Source organism: Eulemur rufifrons, chromosome 7 (assembly GCF_041146395.1).
Source record: "Eulemur rufifrons isolate Redbay chromosome 7, OSU_ERuf_1, whole genome shotgun sequence".
Lineage (NCBI taxonomy): Eukaryota > Metazoa > Chordata > Mammalia > Primates > Lemuridae > Eulemur > Eulemur rufifrons.
This window is the reverse complement of record NC_090989.1, coordinates 107543465-107553502: the sequence shown is the minus strand read 5'-3', so window position 1 is coordinate 107553502 and position 10038 is coordinate 107543465.

The following is a 10038-nucleotide window of genomic DNA, read 5'->3' as shown; positions in this document are numbered from 1 at the left end:
GGTGTGAATTTGATTTGTATTTCTCTGATGGCTGATGATGTTGCACATCTTTTCAGGTGCTTATTGGCTATTTGTATATTTTCTTTGGAGAAATGTTATTCAGATCCTTTGCCAATCTTAAAATTTGGATGTTTGTCTTTTTGTTGAGTTGTAACAGTTCTTTATATATTCTGATACTAGATCCTTGGAAGCTATTTGATTTGCAAAAAGTTTAATTTTTTTTTTTTTTCACTTTTTTGATGGTGTCCTTTGAAGCACAAAAGTTTTTAATTTTGGTGATGCCCAATTTACTTCTTTTTTTTTGTTGCCTGTTCTTTTGGTGATATATCTAAGAAACAACCACCTAACTCAAAGTCCTGAAGATTTACACCCATGTTTTCTTCTAAGACTTTCAGTTTTAGTTCTTACATTTACATCTTTAATCCATTGTGAATGAATTTTAATGTAAGGTGTGAGGCAGGGCTTCAACTTCATTCTTGTGCATGTAAATATCCAGTTGTCCCAGCACCATTTGTTGAAAAAAAACTATTCTTTCCTCATCGAATTGTCTTGGCATCCTTGCCTAAAAAAGGGAAGATTTTAAATCAGATTTTTGTGATCAGATTTGTTTCTTTGTTGATTTATTTTGGTGGAAGCATTGAGAATTCTAGTCAAAGTCCATTCAGCTACAGAGTGGAAAAATCATTCAAATTGGCTCAAGTTTGAATAAAAGTCTACTCTCCTAGAGTGTGGTTTTCAGTCATTGTTTTCCACTAAAAGAAACCAAGATTCCTTGGAGACAAAGTTGATTATATGTTGAGGACAAAAACAAGATGAGCCTGGAACATCAAAGACTACTATTTATAGTCATGTCAGAAGGACTCAGGAACTAAGCTGAATAAGAGTTTACCAGGCCAAGATGGAATGGTATGAATATCAATAAGGATAACTGCACAGTATTGAAATACATCAAAAATGTTTAAATCCATGTGTTCATAATGATATTTTAAAAAATGTTACTTTGTTGGTTATTTTTGGTGGATGCTAAAAAACTACCTCATTATTTTGAAAACCGATAAAGGAAAACAATCAAGCATTTATTTACTATATTAACTTTCCCTTGTAAAATGTACCTCAGGGTAAACAAATAGTTGAAAAGAGGAAATTTCTCACTATAGGAGCTTTCCAGCTAATAGAGAAGGAATGATATATTCGAAATATCATTCTGTAATCCCTAATGAATGAATATGGGCCATCAGTGGCTGATAATATTACCATAAGGAGGTTGGGGGGAAGAGAGAGAGAGAGAAAGATACTGAGATTGTCTTTCTGTATTGGAAGTACACACCACCACCACCACCACCACCTATGAAGCAATCTTGCAAAAAGAAAAATCAAATCTGAGTCTGGTCAAGCCTCTTGTCCTAACTACTAATTTATAAGACATATGGATTAAATGATATTCTGGGGATGCAATGAGACTCTAGGAAACTCTGCTATGGGAAAGCTAGCTACTTCAATAAAAAATTTCAAGAAAGGGAAAGAGATGGAGGGAGAATCTATAGATTAAAAGAGACATAACCATCTCACCAATAGGAACATAAGGATCTTATATACGTATGGATTCTAGTTCAAACAGACTACATCCACCGGAGAAATGAGAACTCTGGGTATTTGATTATATTAAAAATTGTTATTGATTTTTATGGGTGTGTACATAGTATTGTGAAAACAGTATGTAAAGTTCTAATCTTTAGATATTCTATTCTAAAATATATACAGATGAAATGATATAATGCCTGCAATTTGATTAATAAAATCCACATGCGGATGTAGGTAAGGGTATAGATGAAGCAAGATTGGCCAAGAGTTGATGATTGTTGAAGCTGGTGATGACACATCAAATTCATTATATTATTCTCCCTTCCTTCTTTTTAAAATTTACATAATAAAAGGTTTTAAAAAATGTTATACATCTTGACAGCAATAATCATAGAATTAAACAAAATTAGAAGGAGGAAGGAACTTTAACTGTGTTACTTCCTTCAGTTTTGATGGTGGGCGTCAATAAATATGATCTTGTTAATGGAAAAAAAGCCAAACTCTGTAAAGTAATTTTAAAGAGATTTACTCTGAGCCAAATTTGAGGACCATGACCCGGAGCCACACCCAAGAAGCCTTGAGCAAGTGGACTCACGGTGGCTGGGTTACAGTTTGGTTTTATACATTTCAGGGAGACAGGGGTTACAGGCAAAGTCATGAATCAATACGTGGGAGGCATACATCGGTTTGGCCGGAAAAGGTGGGCCATCTTGAAGGGGGGCGGAGCTTACAGGTTGGTTTAAAAATTCTTTGACTTATAATTGGTTAAAGACATGAAGCTTTGTCTAGAGGCTTGAAATGTTTTAAGATAAGAAGCTGTTAATCAGAGATAAACCACTGGGACATATATTTGTTGTGTAAATTGAGGACCTGCAGGTTTGTCTTGCATACCAGTAGGCCTGTTAATGGGTTACAAAGGATGTCCCCACGGGTGGGGGAGGGCATGGTGAGGCATGTCCGACCTCCCTCCTCTTGGCTGGCAGTTTAGTTTTAGGATATTTCCTTGGCCACGAGGGGTCTATTCAGTCAGCCTGTGGGGGGGGGGGGGTGAGCCTTAAGATTTTATTTTAGTTCAAAGTCTGAAATGGAAAAAGGGAAAAAGTGATAAGGGGAGTTAACTGTGAAGGCATAGCAGGCTGTGTTTGGGAGGATCCAGAGCAGGGAGTGAAGTGTCTCTGGGCCTCAGGGTGGACCGGGACCTCGGAATGGGGCAAGGCGGCTGCTGCCTCCCTCTCTCAGGGCCTCTTGCCCCCATGTCTCTGCTGCCTTTGCTGTGCCTGTTCCCTCCTAGGGCACAGCCCTAACTCTCCAGGGCTATGTGGGTCCCGGGGCCCACCACTGAGTGTCATCGACTGTCTCAGGAGACTCTGATCGCTGCTCAGCCAATGCACTGGCTGGCCTCGGGTTGGGCCTTATCAGCTGTGGCCCGCTTTGTGAGTTTGTGGGTGTGTGGATTAGTGGGGGTTTGTCTGGGGTTTTGCAGGAACTCAGGACAGGGTAAATTTTCTAGAAAGAGCAGGTTTAATTGCAGACAGAGTTGGTCATAAAATTTCGCTAGTATGGAGATGGATTACAGAAAGGAGAGACTAGTTTTAGGAGACCAGACAGGACACTGTTGAACCCAAATATCCATTAGGCACTTTCTATGTGTCTGACCTCGTGTTAGGTGCTGGGGATGAAGGGATAAAGGAAATGTAAGAGATGGAAAACTCTGTGAAGGAGATGGGAGGCGGTGGACAAGGTTGGATTTAGGCACTCCATGGATTGGACTTGATCTGGGAGAGCTGTTCCTTTCTCTTGGCACATCCCCCTACCAACGTCAGCCTTGCAAAATCCTGTTCCACACTCAAGGCTCAATGCATGCACTACCTTTTTCAAGAAGCATTTTCCAATACTCCATAGCAATTTGTATGTCCTTCTCTTACCTTAACTTGCTTTGCAATGACATAGTTGATGTAGTTGTAGTTGCACATTTTGTGTTATTCTTAAATTGCCTCTTGTTTTATGCTTTTGGGCTTCTGCTAGCCTGTAGACTCCATATCCTAGTCGCATTTGCAGGCAGCAGGGCTGTTGGAAGGCTACAGTCCTGGGTTTAAATCCCATTTTCACCACTTACAAGCAGTGTAACTTAGAGCAAGTTGCTTAGCCTCTCTGAGCCTCACTTTCTTCATTTGTTAATGGGAATGATGCCCACCTCAAAGTGTTTTTTGAGGATTAAATTATACCAAGGATGTAAAAGTAAAAAGACCAAGAACAGGGCAGTTGACTGATGTGTTTTGAATTGAGGAGAAACAAGTTAGACCTTGAAGGATGAGTGGCATTAGCAAAGCTAGGAGGATAAGGGAAAGAAAAGAACACACTCAGAGTTCTCTCTGTTCCCTCAGGGGCGGGTGCGAGGGGGGGCTGACCAGGGAGGGGGGAGCAAGTGGGCCACGCTCTGGATGGGACATCTCCTCTTCATGTTGTCAACAGAAGCCACTGTAATTCCAGGACTCAGGTAGCCACTCATCATCCAGCGTAATGGAAACTGCATTCTGAGCCGCAGCGCAGGCCTTACTTGATGTCACCGCACCAGGGACTGGAACCAGTAACTAGAACAGGATGTACAGCTAGGCTCTCAGGGAAATGGCTCTGGGCAGTCCTCAGGAACATTTCATCCATGCTTCAAGGGAGCCTGGAAAAACACCACAATTACCGAGGTGTAAACCTATCTGGTGCCTGGAATGTTCTAGGCTGAGCCGGATCCAGCGCCTTTCTCCTATTCAGGGCTGGCTATGCATAGACTCAATCACCAGGGCCTTCTAAACACCATTTGCTGCAACCCTTGCTTTTAGGCACAACGTATAAGGTTCCAACCTCACTCTTACTTTATTTTTAATAGTGGCTGTTTCCTGACCATCTTAATTGCACAAGTAAATAATCTGCCCTGAAAAGTTTCATCTGTATAAGTAAGTCCTCGTTTCTGCTACTGTCACTTCTTACTCCTGCACCATCCATTTCTCCCTGTCTTCTGGATCATTCCCATTGGCATAGTACCATGCTCTGGAGGCTCCGACTCTGTAAACACAAAATAAAACCCTGTTGTTCATCCTGCTGTTCTCCTGCAGCTGCGGCTTCCTTTCTCTACCCCTTCTCAGCATAACTTCCTAAAGTGTTGTCCACAGCTCCCTCCTCCCCTCCCCACTCCCCTGCCCAGTTCTCCCTACCCTGCTCGACTCTCGGCTTCTGTCCGCACTCCACAACCCTGCGCCTGACTCCTCACCGTGATCACCCTGTCTTCTCAGCAGCATTCCACAGTCGACTCCTCTGTTTTACTTGAACCCAGATTTTTTTCCTGGGGATCTGTGACGCCACACTCTCTAGGATTTCCCCATCTTGACAGCCACTCCTTTGACCCAGTCCCGTCTTTGGGCTCTGATTCCTCATGTGACCTCTTAAGAGGTTGACAGTCCCAGGAGATGGGCTTGAGCCCCACTCTCTTCTCCATCCACACCTCCCACCCGTCTTCTCATTCCCCCACAGCTTAAATGCCAGACACGGTGATGGGCCCCAAATTGCTATGTCCATCCTGGCCGTTCCTCAGAACTTCAAGCTCATCTAAACAACTGTCTGGCTGATACTTTCCACCATGTGTCTCTGGATTCCTCCCCTGAGCTGGCTCCTTCCCCAGCCTCCTTCGTCTCAGTAAATGGGGCTTCTTACCCACTGGGTTACTCAGGGTGAGAACCTAGGAGTGATCAGCCTTGATTCTTCTCTTCTCCTCATTCTGTTTTTGTTTGTTTTTTAATTTAATTTTAAATAATTTTAATTGGTTTGGGATTACCAGTTGAATTCCTTTCATTACATGTCTATATTGTACAGAGGTGGAGTCGGGGCCTTTGGTGTTCCCGTCACCCGAGTGCTGTCCATTGTACCCCATGAATAATTTTTCAGCCCTCACCCCCTCCATCTTTTCCTTATTCTTACCTTTGTCACTCCTCTCTCACTCGTTCAATTTTTTAGCAGCTCCTGTCAACTCTACCTTGAAAACATAGCCCGTGTTTTCTGCCCACTGCTTTTGACTCCACCTCTACCCACCCTGTCCAAGCCATAACCATCGTTCACCCAGACAAATGCAATAGCTTCCTAAATGCTTCCATTCCTGCCTTGTACAATCATTTTTTGTCATTGAGCAGCTAGAGCTTGTTTTAAAAACCAAAAATCACATTGATGCTTCTTCTTAAAACTTTCCAGTGGCTTCCCATTGTACCTGGAAAGAAATCCTGACTCTCAACTTTGGCCTCACAGGGCAAGGCTCTAGCTGCTTAGTGACCACCCCTCACACCACTTTCCCCCTGCTCCACCCTGCTCGGCCACGCCGGCTGGTTCCGCCTGAGGCCTTTTCTGCACTTGCTGTTCTCTTCTTGCGACAGTGCTTCGCTTCAGGTGGTTTTCTTTTCTTTTCTTTTTTTTAGCCATTCTAGATACCTGTTTATTTTTTTATTTTTTTATTTCAACATATTATGGGGCAGCCTGAGCAAGAGCAAGACCCCGTCTCTACTAAAAATAGAAAGAAATTATATGGACAGCTAAAATTATATATATAGAAAAAAATTAGCCAGGCATGGTGGCACATGCCTAATAGTCCCAGCTACTCGGGAAGCTGAGGCAGGAGGATTGCTTGAGCCCAGGAATTTGAGGTTGCTGTGGGCGAGGCTGATGCCACGGCACTCACTCTAGCCTGGGCAACAAAGTGAGACTCTGTCTCAAAAAAAAAAAAAAACAACAACATATTATGGAGGTACAAAAGTTTAGGTTACATATATTACCCTTTCCCCCCCCCCACCCCACCCCTCGCCAGGTGGTTTTAATATCCACTTGCATCCTCAGCCTTCCCTGCCTGGTCACTCAATCTAAAGTAGCCGCCTCGTCATCTCTAGGATGTCACCCCGTTTATGTTCTCTGCAGAGCCCTTCTCACACTCTGATGATTTCTTGATTTGCTTGTCCATTGTTCGCCTTCCCGCATGAGTGTACCTTCCATGAGAACAAGTATCTTGATCTGATTATCTCCAAAGTCCACCCTCTTCATTACACTTGGCAGATCGCTTCACTTGTTTTAGCTATCAGTACAAAACAAGGGAAAAACAAAACAAGGCAGTGGGGTTGTACTGGGTTACTGGTTCTTGACTCTGTGTTGGCCTCTCTTGGGAAGCTTTACAAAGCACACAGAAGCTCTAAGGGTTCTAACTTAGGTCCTGGTATGCTTTAAAACTCCCCATGTGATTCTAAAGGACACGTGGGTTGAGAATGCCTGGTGGAGACCAGTGCTTCTCAAACTTGAACATGCAGGCATATCACCCAGAGATTGTGTTAAAATGCAGATTCTGACTCTGTAGGTCTGGGGTGGGGCCTGAGATGCTGTATTTCTATCAAGCTCCCAGATGAGGCTGATGTGCTGGTCCATGGACCATACTTTCAGTAGTGAGGGTCTGAATGATCTCTAGGTTTCCATCCCCTTTAGCATACTGCGGGGAAAGCCGTTCTAAAGCACAGGTGTTCTGTATTCACTAAGCATCCTGCACGCCCAGGCCTTGTTCATCTTTATCTGTTACAAATAAGCAGTATTTTTGTTGGTGGTCAAACATGTGAAAGCCAAAATAAATAATGATGTGATATGGAGAAGAGGCATGGACTCTGCAGTGGGTTCGTATCCCAGTTCTGTTTCTTACCAGCTGTGCAAGTATAGGTAAATTACTTAATCTTTCTGAGCCTTAATTTCTTCAGCTCCAAAATTGGGATCATAAACCCTTCTTATCTCATAGAGGACTAAATGGGTTAATACATACAAAGCACTTTACAAACAATAGGTGTCAAATAAACGGCAATGCTGTGATCTTGGTGGACTTTGCAAACTGATCTAATCTTGTTATCCAGTTCCCTGCAGGTCACAGGAACCTTGATCTGTGCCTGCTTCAAGGATCATCAAACAGAGCAGAGTCTGCCTTTGATCTCAATGTCAGGTGACATAATGACATAAGAAATGTCAAGGCACAGAGCCGTCAGACCAGCGTTTCTGTCCTTGCCTAGAGAATGACAGGGGCAGAGAAACCCTTTATTTCCTCCTTTCTCTAGATTGTTAGATTATCTCCCCCTATCTGTACCCTGCCTACCTGTGCAATTTCCCCAGTGATTTTTCGTACAAAAACAGAAAACCTTAATTCTTAAAGTGTTGACTTCAATGGTGCGATCAGACTAGCCTGTTAGTAATTTGTTCAGATATTAATTGAGTGCCCAGCTGCCAGGGACCCAGACATGAACAAAAACTTCATGGTCTCTATTATGCTGGAGGTTGTTGAGGGGAGGCAGGTGCTGAACAAATAAAATATACAATTGCAATTGTGGTGCTATGAAGGAAAAGAACAGAGTGCTCTGAAAGAGAATATTGAAGTGCCATGACACCATTGATTTTCATTTCAAAAGAGACGTCTGATTGTTACATGTATTATGGACTGGAGCAGGCAGGAGGAAGGAGGCAGGCCGTTCGGAGCCCTCACGGTGGTTTTGGCCCAGGTGGTGGCCGTGGAGATGGGGATCAAGTTCCCTTCATTATTGTGAAATGTTGGCTTATAGTTTTAATAGTTTTATAATTTTTCCCCTTTTACTCAATACAGAAGACACTGTATCATCACAGAAAATTCTAACTAGTAGTGTGGTTTTGGGCCAGTGGCTTCCTCTCTGTAGGTCATATTTATTTATTTATTCTGCAAATGATAGTAGCGGTGGGTGTTGGTGTCAATGGGGTCTAAAGTGCTTTCTGCCTTGCCATTTGGGGACTCTTAAGACAAATGAACAGCAGTCACAAATAAATTTTAAGCTTCACTTGGCTAGGCACACACAGTGGCTCATGCCTGTGATCCCAGCACTTTGGGAGGCTGAGGAGGGAGGATCACTAGAGGCCAGGAGTTCAAGGTTGCAGTGAGCTAAGATCTTGCCACTACACTCCAGCCTCGGTGACAGAGCTAGACAATGTCTCCTAAAAAAAAAAAAAAAGAAAAGAAAAGAAATTTTAAGCTTCAAATTAGTAGTATAAACAGAAAGCTTAATACAGAGAATTAGATTTCCCATCCTGTAAGCAGTCTTGCCTTCCCTTTCACAGGTCAGCCTCCCAAAGTGCTGGGATTACAGGCGTGAGCCAACATTTTTTTTTTTTTTTTAAATATGCTACTTAGTGGACCAAGTAATGAATTTTGACAAGTGCCTATCATTCTATTTTAAATTGCATTTGCAATTGGAACTATATAAAAAGGCATTTCAATTTACATAATCTTTTTTGCTGTTTTCACTTCCTCCTTTTTAAATTTTTAAATGTTTTATTTTTGAGACAGTCTTGCTCTGTCACCCCAGCTAGAGTGCAGTGGCATCATCATAGCTCACGGCAACCTCAAACTCCTGGGCTTAAGTGATCCCCCTGCCTCAGCCTCCCGAGTAGCTGGGATTTGGAAGTACAGGCGTGTGCCACTGCACCCAGTTAATTTTTCTATTTTTAGTAGATATGGGGTCTTGCTCTTGCTTAGGCTGGTCTCAAACTCCTGAGCTCAAGTGATTTCGGGGCCTTGGCCTCTCAGAGTGCTAGGATTACAGGCGTGAGCCACTGCGCCTGGCCTTTTACTTCCTCTTAAAACAGGGAACAACCCGGGGATTTTTGCTTATTTTTTGGCAGAAAATTTCGAGAAAGTTAGAGTCTCTACAGACTTATGTTTATACATTTTTGGTGAGAGATTACAGGGAGCTACATAACTGGAAAACAAAAGTTCAGAGTTTTGTTGCCTACAACTTTATTTTCATTTGTTGAGTTGCAGAAGCATGTTTAAGTGGGGAGTTATGAAGCCTGGGTTCTAGAATCAGTGCTGCACTGATGCACTGTGTGGCTGCTGGCCCATCGCTTTACCTCTTTGGGCTGCAAGTCTAACATTTTGTGCTTCTGGAGTAATTTGTGTTCAGTCCTTCACGGTCTTTCGTTTATAGCTTTACCCTTTGTTGACCAATCAGCCCTGACTTCCTCCATCACGCGTGAGAGGGTAAGATGTGGACGTGAAGTGATGCTGCCAAGCTCAGCCAGTTTATGCACACAACACCTTGCCTGGGTGCAGGCAGGCTCCTGACAGCCCTACCTGGACTAGCTCTGCCCTTAAGGGTCAAAGTCTGTCTGCATCTGGATCCTAGTTTCACCTCCACGGATCCCTCTGTTCTGGCTTGAAATGTGACTTAGTGGCAAGAGTTGTGCTTTTCATTCATTCACCAAAATTGTTTTAACCACCTACTTTTGTGCAGGGCACTGTTTTTCACCTTTATTTGAAAAATAGCCTAGAAGATAAGTTACTTTAGCAAATTCCTTAAGTGTCAGAATCCTAGGCTGGCTAAAAAACGTTAACACTGTATCTCAAAAAACAAAAACAACTCTAAAGCCATCACTTCC